At 42.3% G+C, this 11,778-nt stretch overlaps 1 protein-coding gene across 1 annotated transcript in view; it reads left to right on the forward strand.

Annotated features, from left to right (window-relative positions):
- Nucleotides 1–11,778, forward strand: part of LOC124032253 (5'-nucleotidase domain-containing protein 3-like) — a 50,752-nt gene that overhangs the window by 11,138 nt on the left and 27,836 nt on the right. The window lies entirely within an intron of this gene.

Consider the following 11,778-nt stretch of genomic DNA (forward strand, 5'->3'; position numbering starts at 1 on the left):
ACTGTGGCACCTTATATACAGATGAAGACAGAAGTTTACATACACTTAGGTTGGAGTCATTAAAACTCATTTTTCAACCACTCAAATTGTCAAGATATTCAACTCATTAATTAATATCTTGTCTTTCTCTGTTCTTCTTGGTTCAAAGACCACCATTGGTTAAAAGTCCCTTATAACCAACCGTTCCTTAGTTTACACAAACAGGTAACTCCCGAAACCATGGAAACACGGGAGGAAATGGAGGGATACAAAGTATATTGAAAGCAGGTGCTACCACACCGGTTTGGTTCCTGAGTTAATTAAGCAATTAACATCCCATCATGCTTAGGGTCATGTACAGTTGAAGTCGGAAGTTTTACATACACTTAGGTTGGAGTCATTAAAACTAATTTTTCAACCACTCCACAAATGTCTTGTTAACAAACTATAGTTTGGGCAAGTCGGTTAGGACATCTACTTTGTGCATGACACAAGTAACTTTTCCAACAATTGTTTACAGGCAGATTATTTTACTTATAATTCACTGTATCACAGTTCCAGTGGGTCAGAAGTTTACATACACTAAGTTGACTGCCTTTAAACAGCTTGGAAAATTCCAGTAAATAATGTCATGGCTTTATAAGCTTTTGATAGGCTAATTGACATAATTTGAGTCAATTGGAGGTGTACCTGTGGATGTATTTCAAGGCCTACCTTCAAACTCAGTGCCTCTTTGCTTGACATCATGGGAAAATCAAAAGAAAAAAAAATTGTAGACCTCCACAAGTCTGGTTCATCCTTGGGAGCAATTTCCAAATGCCTGAAGGTACCACGTCTGTACAAACAATAGTACGCAAGTATTATAAACACCATGGAACCACGCAGCATGCTCTGTCTCCCAGAGATGAACGTACTTTGGTGCGAAAAGTGCAAATCAACCCCAGAACAATAGCAATGGACCTTGTGAAGATGCTGGAGGAAACAGGTACAAAAGTATCTATATCCACAGCAAAACGAGTCCTATATCGACATAACCTGAAAGGCCGCTCAGCAAGGAAGAAGCCACTGCTCCAAAACCGCCATAACAAAAGCTGCACATGGGGACAAAGATCGTACTTTTTGGAGAAAAGGACTCTGGTCTGATGAAACAAAAATAGAACTGTTTGGCCATAATGACCATCGTTATGTTTGGAGGAAAAAAGTGGAGGCTTGCAAGCCAAAGAACACCATCCCATCCATGAAGTACGCGGGTGGCAGCATCATGTTGCGGGTGGCAGCATCATGTTGCGGGTGGCAGCATCATGTTGCGGGTGGCAGCATCATGTTGCGAAGGTGCTTTACTGCAGGAGGGACTGGTGCACTCCACAAAATAAATGGGAGGGGAAATTATGGGGATATATTGAAGCAACATCTCAAGACATCAGTCAGGAAGTTAAAGCTTGGTCGCAAATGCGTCTTCCAAATGGACAATGACCCCAAGCATACTTCCAAAGTTGTGGCAAAATAGCTTAAGGATAACAAAGTCAATGTATTGGAGTGGCCATCACAAAGCCCTGACCTCAACCCTATAGAATACCCAAAATGTTTAACCCAAGTTAAACCATTTAAAGGCAATGCTACCAAATACTGATTGAGTGTATGTAAACTTCTGACCCACTGGGAATGTGATGAAAGAAATAAAAGCTCAAATAAACCATTCTCTCGACTATATTATTCTGACATTTCACATTCTTAAAATAAAGTGGTGATCCTAACTGACCTAAGACAGGGAATTTTTACTCTGATTAAATGTCAGGAATTGTGAAAAACAGAGTTTAAATGTATTTGGCTAAGGTGCATGTAATCTTCCGACTTCAACTGTAGACAACCTTTTGGTAGGCCGTCATTGTAAATAAGAATTAGTTCTTAACTGACTTGCCTAGTTAAATAAAGGTTAAATAAATAAAAAACGACCCTTTGCTCTGTTCACAGCTATATGGTTATATAGGAGTGGACTGGAACCAAAGTGAACCCAGGAGCAGCTTGTTGATTGGCCAACACTCCATCACCAGCCATCATGCATTAGTATCAGAGACAACATGGCTCCTAAAGTCTGTAAGCATAGTTGTTTGTATTTGATATTAAGTTGGATGAAATGCATAATTTCACAAGTGGTTCTTTGCAATATCACAGTCATTTCATCAATTGATTCTCCAGTGACGAATTTAAAATATATATTTCATCCGTACTTTGAGCTCAGTAGACCGGCTACTGCCTTTTAACTCTCATCACTGTAGGCATTTACATTTCATTTTGTATTTCATCTCATTAACGAAATATCTTCTGCAATAACTTGATATGTTGAGTCAGTCCTTGCAGTCAGTTCCATCCTGAATAACGGTTATGTTCTCCAGCCTCCCAGCAGCAAACTGCCATCAACATTCCTCCATCAATTAAGAACTGTGGCCTTCAGCTTCAGTTGTGCTGCCTGCAGGCCTATTAATGCTCATTTCATGTATTTGTCTTTATTCTAATACTTTTTGTTCATTGTTACAGGTGGAGCTTCAGTTTCTAATAACCGGGGCTACATCTTACCTGAACTAATTCGGGGAAATGCTTCTCTATGCAAGCTAACATCCTACCCAACTAACAACGGTTGGTCCCATAGTCATCACCTTCAATTTGCAAATTAAGGCTGCCCAGCAATTTTTTAAAATGTTTTTCATTTTTGTTTCACCTTTATTTAACCAGGTAGGCAAGTTGATAACAAGTTCTCATTTACAAATGCGACCTGGCCAAGATAAAGCAAAGCAGTTTGACACATACAACAACACAGTTACACATGGAATAAAACAAACATACAGTCAATAATACAGTAGAAAAAGTCTATATACAGTGAGTGCAAATGAGGTAAGATAAGGGAGGTAAAGGCAATAAATAGGCCTTAGTGGAGAGGTAATTACGATATAGCTATTAAACACTGGAGTGATAGATGTGCAGAAGATGAATGTGCAAGGAGAGATACTGGGGTGCAAAGGAGCAAGATAAATAAATAGAGTATGGGGATGAGGTAGTTGGATGGGCTGTTTACAGATGGGCTATGTACAGGTGCAGTGAGCTGCTCTGACAGCTGGTGCTTAAAGCTAGTGAGGGCAATGGGTTCCACCATGTTGGGTCCTTTACTCATTTCATGTATTAATGCTCATTTCACTGCTAGCGTGCAAGGTTCGTCTGGCAACTGCACGTCCAAGCTTTCATTTACACTTTTACTCAAGTGCCTTTTCATGTTAGAACAGTGCTAATAGTAGTATACTAGATAATAATAATAATAATAAATAGTAGATAATCTCAAGTGCCTTTTCATGTTAGAACAGTGCTAATAGTGGTATAATAGATACTAATAATAAATAGTAGATCATCTCAAGATGCTTTAATTAAACCTTTTCTTTAAGACGTCATTAGGTGTTAGACAGTTGGCCCTCTGAGGTTTTTACTATGTCTGCTTTCTTATCCGTCTACTTATGGAAGATCTTCAGACTCAACCAGACTCAAACACTCTCTCAGGCAACACTTACTTCTTGTTGCTTTGTTTCATTGCTTTGTCTCTTTGCCCATTCATATTCAGTCAGCACGACTCTTCTTCATCGCAACACACTTATACTCAGTACTAAGCTACCTGCTACTTCCTGTTCTACAGCATCTCGTAGCCCTCAGGTGGTTTCCCTCGGTGTTGACGTTTCGCAAGGCTTTTTTGACTGGTTTTCCCTGACTTCCTTCTAATGGCAAGTTCGCAACTTCTGTCGCTTTTATTTCCTTCATGTGATTTAGGTTTTTCTGATCTGGTCTTTTAACCTTAATCACTAGAGCCTCACTCTCAAGCTTTTTAAATCAGGTTCCTAGGGTACTATCATAATAGCTAGCACTTACACTGAATCTAATTCTCATGCGTTATGCTAATACATATCCCTGCTTGACCTCTCTCTGCTCCCCGTCATTCTGCTTTCATCTCTCTACAACCCACATCTGTTTTCACTCATCTCCTCTCAAGTTAAATAAAGGGGTAATATTTTACCTGGTCACTGGTCACTGGTCACTCGTTCAGAAGTGTAGTTGCAGCCACGCTAGGATATAATTCAACCTTCACCCTCATGCTCTGCCTACACCTTACATGTTAGGCCCAAATCTATCGTCCGTCCTCTCAGCAATGGTCCTTTTTATCATAGCTTTCAAAAGTTACTTTAGTTGGCGAGTCTCCATCTGAAACTCATTCATATAGTCATTCATTATTACACTTTCATCATCAAGGCACTCAGCAGGCCGCCTTTCGGTCAGACACTTTTTGGCACGTGTCCCTATCACTTTGTATGACTTAGTTCGACGCAAAGCCAATGTCTCATTATATCATACAAATTGCATTACAGAGGTTCTACATACAAGCGTACGTAGCATATCGTCTTAACACATGGTGTTCAGCCCGCCCATGTTTTAATGAAAATGTCATATAATACTTTCCATCACAGTATAATCTCACTTTTGTTATATTTCTTTCATGCGTCTATTTTACATGTAGATAGTCATTGTTTTTTAATCTTTAGATCCAATTGTTGTTTCGTTGCGTCCCTTCTCCCTGGTAAGTAACTGATTATTCTGGGGTGTGTTTCGATGCCAGCGGTCCTGCGTAGGGCTGCCTTCCTACCCGGCTCTGTCGTTCTTGTTCACTCAGTTAAACATGTACTAGATTGAACTTTCCTAGAACTCTATTTCAATCAGGAAGGCTGGTTTGAACGCTCGTTTAACTCCATTCAGTGAGTATAACAGAATTCACCCTGTTTCATATTCTACGGGCAATAGTGGGAATGAATACTAACGTATCAAATTGTATTTGTCACATACAGATGGTTAGCAGATGTTAATGCGAGTGTAGCGAAATGCTTGTGCTTCTAGTTCCGACAATGCAGTGATAACCAACAAGTAATCTAACTAACAATTCCAAAACTACTACCTTATAGACACAAGTGTAAGGGGATAAAGAATATGTACATAAAGATATATGAATGAGTGATGGTACAGAGCAGCATAGGCAAGATACAGTAGATGGTATTGAGTGCAGTATATACATATGAGATGAGTATGTAAACAAAGTGGCATAGTTATACATGTATTACATCATAGCGTCTTTCCTATTAGCCATGTTGTGAAATGTCCTTCACCTATTGACCTTATAGCCTATAAGCACGGCACGATAATGCACATTCCTCACGCTTGCTGTTCAACCTATGGGCTCACTCTTACAATTATCACTTCCTTCTCTCTTAACCAATGGGGTGTAAATCTTGGGATGTATTTATATGTTAAATTACCCATGTTTTCTCACTTGCCGTTTTTGATGCCAGCAGTTGTTGCCATCCACTTCCCTACCACCACCAGCTATAATATCCTTAATGCCCGGCAACAGAACTCCTTTACCCCAGCGGGGTTGTTTTGATGCCAGCAGTACCGCATTGGGGCTATCTGCCCTCACCTAATCTGGCTCCTAGGATCTTCCCTCTTGAGACGAGGCAATTCGACAGACTATTTAATCAAGTGTCATATTGCATTCCATCTTTGTTCATTCAGTAAAGCCTGTCCTGGACTACAGTAGGTGAAGTGGATTTACCTCCACTAATGGCATTATGGTAACAGAAGTACATGTCCCTGACCTGTAACTATATAGAAATGCATGATTATGGATCTGAATATCATTATCTTCATGGTGGTGTATCCTAAATAGGTACACAAAGGAAGAAATATGCATTATCCTTATTTTTATTATTCTTATTATTCTACACACGGGCTATTAGTTTAATGAGCTCCGCCCCTAAACAAGTCCACATTTGGTTGTTTTCCGGACCAGACAAAATCTGAAACAATCGTCTATGTCTATGACATCACAGTACAGTACAGTCCCCATCCTAGAGCTCAGATATTGTATCTCCCTATGAGCCAGGATGCAGACTGAGATTCTCTGACAGGGCTACTGTTGACCATTCCAGTGATTTTGTCTGCCATTGTAATCATGGGCGAGCCGCCTAAGCATTTTTTTTCAGGTCGCCTAAGTCCAAACAGTTAAAATATATATCTATATCTTTATTTTTGACTATTTTCTACATTGTAGAATAATAGTGAAGACAACATAACAGTCAGTGGAAGGGAGGACAGTAACAGGAGACACTGAGCTGAACATAACAGTCAGTGGAAGGGAGGACAGTAACAGGAGACACTGAGCTGAACATAACAGTCAGTGGAAGGGAGGACAGTAACAGGAGACACTATGAGCTGAACATAACAGTCAGTGGAAGGGAGGACAGTAACAGGAGACACTGAGCTGAACATAACAGTCAGTAGAAGAGAGGACAGTAACAGGAGACACTGAGCTGAACATAACAGTCAGTGGAAGGGAGGACAGTAACAGGAGACACTATGAGCTGAACATAACAGGAGACACTATGAGCTGAACATAACAGGAGACACTATGAGCTGAACATAACAGTCAGTGGAAGGGAGGACAGTAACAGGAGACACTGAGCTGAACATAACAGTCAGTAGAAGAGAGGACAGTAACAGGAGACACTGAGCTGAACATAACAGTCAGTAGAAGAGAGGACAGTAACAGGAGACACTGAGCTGAACATAACAGTCAGTGGAAGGGAGGACAGTAACAGGAGACACTGAGCTGAACATAACAGTCAGTAGAAGAGAGGACAGTAACAGGAGACACTATGAGCTGAACATAACAGGAGACACTATGAGCTGAACATAACAGGAGACACTATGAGCTGAACATAACAGTATGCCAGTGGAAGTAGCAGGTGACCCAACTGTGGTTTGTGTCTACTTTGATATCCCATTGTAGCGGATTCAATTACAGTAATTCTGTTGTTATTTTTTGGTAAATCCGCTACCGATTTGGTAAAATAATTATGAGTTTTAATCACATAATAATGATTAAACTTGATATCAGTAAACACACAGTAACTAATTAGTAGATCTACCTTTTCATGTTACTTTTGTGAACTTTTATCTTCGTTACATGAGGGAGAGAAATTAGAAATGATCTGAGCCTTTGCTTACTGCTATTTGTTTAGGATGGAAAATGCTTGAAATAATTATATGACTTAATTTCTCAAAAATATAGCCTCTTTATCTTCATTTGACACTCAACTCGACTTCCTATAAACTTCACATGTTGGTGCTCGTGTCCGTTTAGATGGAGAAGCTTCTACCATGTTGGTGCTCATGTCCGTTTAGATGGAGAAGCTTCTACCATGTTGGTGCTCGTGTCCGTTTAGATGGAGAAGCTTCTACCATGTTGGTGCTCGTGTCCGTTTAGATGGAGAAGCTTCTACCATGTTGGTGCTCGTGTGTCCGTTTAGATGGAGAAGCTTCTACCGTGTTGGTGCTCGTGTGTCCGTTTAGATGGAGAAGCTTCTACCGTGTTGGTGCTCGTGTGTCCGTTTAGATGGAGAAGCTTCTACCATGTTGGTGCTCGTGTGTCCGTTTAGATGGAGAAGCTTCTACCATGTTGGTGCTCGTGTGTCCGTTTAGATGGAGAAGCTTCTACCATGTTGGTGCTCGTGTGTCCGTTTAGATGGAGAAGCTTCTACCATGTTGGTGCTCGTGTGTCCGTTTAGATGGAGAAGCTTCTACCATGTTGGTGCTCGTGTGTCCGTTTAGATGGAGAAGCTTCTACCATGTTGGTGCTCGTGTGTCCGTTTAGATGGAGAAGCTTCTACCATGTTGGTGCTCGTGTCCGTTTAGATGGAGAAGCTTCTACCATGTTGGTGCTCGTGTGTCCGTTTAGATGGAGAAGCTTCTACCAAGTTTGTGTTGTATTGCCAATTCCCTGCCGGGGGGGGGGCATTAAAACGACCACAGGAAGTTGGCAAGACGGCACAAAACTGATCTGGGACCAGAGTCTGTTTTTCTATTCTGGTTTCCCAGATCTGTTTGTCGTGTTTTGCCGATAGGAGTTGGCAAGAACCTAAATAGCAAGAACATAAATAGCAAGAACATAAATAGCCAACTCCTATGGTCGTTGTCACTCTAAACTCCTATGGTCTGACAACACAACAATCATAGGATCATAGGATTGATGATGTCACAAACAGCTCCTATGGTCATTGGCATGCCAACAATCATAGGATCATAGGATTGATGATGTCACAAACAGCTCCTATGGTCATTGGCATGCCAACAATCATAGGATCATAGGATTTATGATGTCACAAACAGCTCCTATGGTCATTGGCATGCCAACAATCATAGGATCATAGGATTGATGATGTCACAAACAGCTCCTATGGTCTGACATCACAACAATCATAGGATCATAAGATTGATGATGTCACAAACCGCTCCTATGGTCTGACAACACAACAATCATAGGATTGATGATGTCACAAACAGCTCCTATGGTCATTGGCATGCCAACAATCATAGGATCATAGCATTGATGATGTCACAAACAGCTCCTATGGTCATTGGCATGCCAACAATCATAGGATCATAGGATTGATGATGTCACAAACAGCTCCTATGGTCATTGGCATGCCAACAATCATAGGATCATAAGATTGATGATGTCACAAACAGCTCCTATGGTCATTGGCATGCCAACAATCATAGGATTGATGATGTCACAAACAGCTCCTATGGTCATTGGCATGCCAATAATCATAGGATCATAGGATTGATGATGTCACAAACAGCTCCTATGGTCATTGGCATGCCAACAATCATAGGATTGATGATGTCACAAACAGCTCCTATGGTCATTGGCATGCCAACAATCATAGGATCATAGGATTGATGATGTCACAAACAGCTCCTATGGTCATTGGCATGCCAACAATCATAGGATCATAGGATTGATGATGTCACAAACAGCTCCTATGGTCATTGGCATGCCAACAATCATAGGATCATAGGATTGATGATGTCACAAACAGCTCCTATGGTCATTGGCATGCCAACAATCATAGGATCATAGGATTGATGATGTCACAAACAGCTCCTATGGTCATTGGCATGCCAACAATCATAGGATCATAGGATTGATGATGTCACAAACAGCTCCTATGGTCATTGGCATGCCAACAATCATAGGATCATAGGATTGATGATGTCACAAACAGCTCCTATGGTCATTGGCATGCCAACAATCATAGGATCATAGGATTGATGATGTCACAAACAGCTCCTATGGTCATTGGCATGCCAACAATCATAGGATTGATGATGTCACAAACAGCTCCTATGGTCATTGGCATGCCAACAATCATAGGATCATAGGATTGATGATGTCACAAACAACTCCTATGGTCATTGGCATGCCAACAATCATAGGATCATAGGATTGATGATGTCACAAACAGCTCCTATGGTCATTGGCATGCCAACAATCATAGGATCATAGGATTGATGATGTCACAAACAGCTCCTATGGTCATTGGCATGCCAACAATCATAGGATCATAGGATTGATGATGTCACAAACAGCTCCTATGGTCATTGGCATGCCAACAATCATAGGATCATAGGATTGATGATGTCACAAACAGCTCCTATGGTCATTGGCATGCCAACAATCATAGGATCATAGGATTGATGATGTCACAAACAACTCCTATGGTCATTGGCATGCCAACAATCATAGGATCATAGGATTGATGATGTCACAAACAGCTCCTATGGTCATTGGCATGCCAATTTGCCATTGAATGCAATGAATGCTTTTGAAAATGATTTCACAAGGCCCATTTCACATGATATGCCTAAATAATTAATAACTACTAGGCTAATAAATCAACTTTTTTTTTGATAGGTTAATTAAATGATCATGTTATTTCAAGTTTTCCCTTTGGAGCGCAATAGGCAGTAATTATATTGTTTTACCATTGCAACATTTGGTGTGCAGTCACATTCACTGTGGTTGTCTGAAGCATTCTGTGGAGTTCACAGCTTGTCTCATCACGATTGGTATTCCCTGTAATTTGCAACACTGTCAATAAACGTCATCTCTGTCTTTCCTTTGCGGTACCTGGAGCTGTCGTGATTACCAGATGAGCAAAACTTTTTAGGAGTTGATTCGACTCCTGGCTCAGTTTGTCAGCTGTGTCATCTTAAAACCCACATTGAGAGTTTGTTGTTGTTGTCCTAAAACATGTTTTAACGTGATTCCTAGGACGTTTTCTATGATGCTGTGTGGATATGGCCCCAGGTCGTGTTTGTGCAGTATAACCAAATCCTTTGGTCGTTGGCAGGCCTTACTAGCACTGGCATAAGACTGCACTCACTGGCACATGAAAGACCACTCTGCTCCAGATGCATATTCATCAAATCATATTCACTGAAGCCTGTTATATTATGTAATTCTGTTGGACTTGACAAAGCACAGGCCATGTCTTTGTTTGTAACCTTGACAACCCCCCCCCCATTTGATTCAACACTTGCCATATTTTTACAAATAGAGGTTCTATTTATACTGTCAGTGTCTGTCTGTTAAAGTCAACAAATTATTTTCTAATAGTGGTGAGAAAATCATTGGAGAAAAATGAGTTAAAGTAGTGTTTTTTTAATTTTTTTATTTTTTTTTAAAGTATTCTGCCTTTTCAAGATCTTCCTCTGAGAATTGGTATAAGTGGACTTTTTGCAAAGCCTATGTTCAAAGAACGAAGATTTGACTGAGCGTTTTAATATCTGTGTCTTCAGTTTACACGTCCATCTCCAATAAATGGTGATAAACCATAGATCCTTGTTTCTGTTCCTCTCCAAGCTTCAGTGATAACGTCTCATTTTCTCATGGGGTGGCAGGGTAGCCTAGTGGTTAGAGTGGAGGGGAGGCAGGGTAGCCCAGTGGTTAGAGTGGAGGGGCGGCAGGGTAGCCCAGTGGTTAGAGTGGAGGGGCGGCAGGGTAGCCTAGTGGTTAGAGTGGAGGGGCGGCAGGGTAGCCTAGTGGTTAGAGTGGAGGGGCGGCAGGGTAGCCTAGTGGTTAGAGTGGAGGGGCGGCAGGGTAGCCTAGTGGTTAGAGTGGAGGGGCGGCAGGGTAGCCTAGTGGTTAGAGTGGAGGGGCGGCAGGTTAGCCTAGTGGTTAGAGTGGAGGGGCGGCAGGGTAGCCTAGTGGTTAGAGTGGAGGGGCGGCAGGGTAGCCTAGTGGTTAGAGTGGAGGGGCGGCAGGGTAGCCTAGTGGTTAGAGTGGAGGGGCGGCAGGGTAGCCCAGTGGTTAGAGTGGAGGGGCGGCAGGGTAGCCTAGTGGTTAGAGTGGAGGGGCGGCAGGGTAGCCTAGTGGTTAAAGTGGAGGGGTGGCAGGTAGCCTAGTGGTTAGAGTGGAGGGGCGGTAGTGTAGCCTAGTGGTTAGAGTGGAGGGGCGGCAGGGTAGCCTAGTGGTTAGAGTGGAGGGGCGGCAGGGTAGCCTAGTGGTTAGAGTGGAGGGGCGGCAGGGTAGCCTAGTGGTTAGAGTGGAGGGGCGGCAGGGTAGCCTAGTGGTTAGAGTGGAGGGGCGGTAGGGTAGCCTAGTGGTTAGAGTGGAGGGGCGGTAGTGTAGCCTAGTGGTTAGAGTGGAGGGGCGGTAGGGTAGCCTAGTGGTTAGAGTGGAGGGGCGGTAGGGTAGCCTAGTGGTTAGAGTGGAGGGGGCGGTAGGGTAGCCTAGTGGTTAGAGTGGAGGGCGGCAGGGTAGCCTAGTGGTTAGAGTGGAGGGCGGCAGGGTAGCCTAGTGGTTAGAGTGGAGGGGCGGCAGGGTAGCCTAGTGGTTAGAGTGGAGGGGCGGCAGGGTAGCCTAGTGGT

This window comes from Oncorhynchus gorbuscha, linkage group LG01, assembly GCF_021184085.1.
Source record: "Oncorhynchus gorbuscha isolate QuinsamMale2020 ecotype Even-year linkage group LG01, OgorEven_v1.0, whole genome shotgun sequence".
NCBI lineage: Eukaryota > Metazoa > Chordata > Actinopteri > Salmoniformes > Salmonidae > Oncorhynchus > Oncorhynchus gorbuscha.